The 272-nt window shown below is 41.5% G+C and overlaps 1 long non-coding RNA gene across 1 annotated transcript; it reads right to left on the reverse strand.

The window, feature by feature from the left end:
- Positions 1–51: 51 nt before the first annotated feature.
- On the reverse strand, positions 52–272 carry LOC104775602. The gene is made up of 2 exons (XR_766010.1): positions 236–272; positions 52–133 (listed from the first exon to the last, which is right to left on the reverse strand). It is a non-coding gene; the product is annotated as an uncharacterized LOC104775602 (long non-coding RNA).

Consider the following 272-nt stretch of genomic DNA (forward strand, 5'->3'; position numbering starts at 1 on the left):
ATGTCATGGTACATGTGCCTGTCAATCTTCTTGGACTCTCTGTACTTTTTCAACAGACGCCTCAGAACACGCATCCTACGCATCCAAAGTACCTTTGTTGGCAACCTAGCTTCACGGGTACCCTTTCTCTTACCTATTCAATCATACAGAACAAGAGACAAAAGTCAAAACCAATCAATGCAATGTATAGTCATAAGTTCACAATCAGAGGGACACTCAGTTTTTAAGAACATACCATATCCAGAGTGACGACCCTTCATCTTGGCAATCTT

Source organism: Camelina sativa, unplaced genomic scaffold (genome assembly GCF_000633955.1).
Source record: "Camelina sativa cultivar DH55 unplaced genomic scaffold, Cs unpScaffold21464, whole genome shotgun sequence".
Classification (NCBI taxonomy): domain Eukaryota; kingdom Viridiplantae; phylum Streptophyta; class Magnoliopsida; order Brassicales; family Brassicaceae; genus Camelina; species Camelina sativa.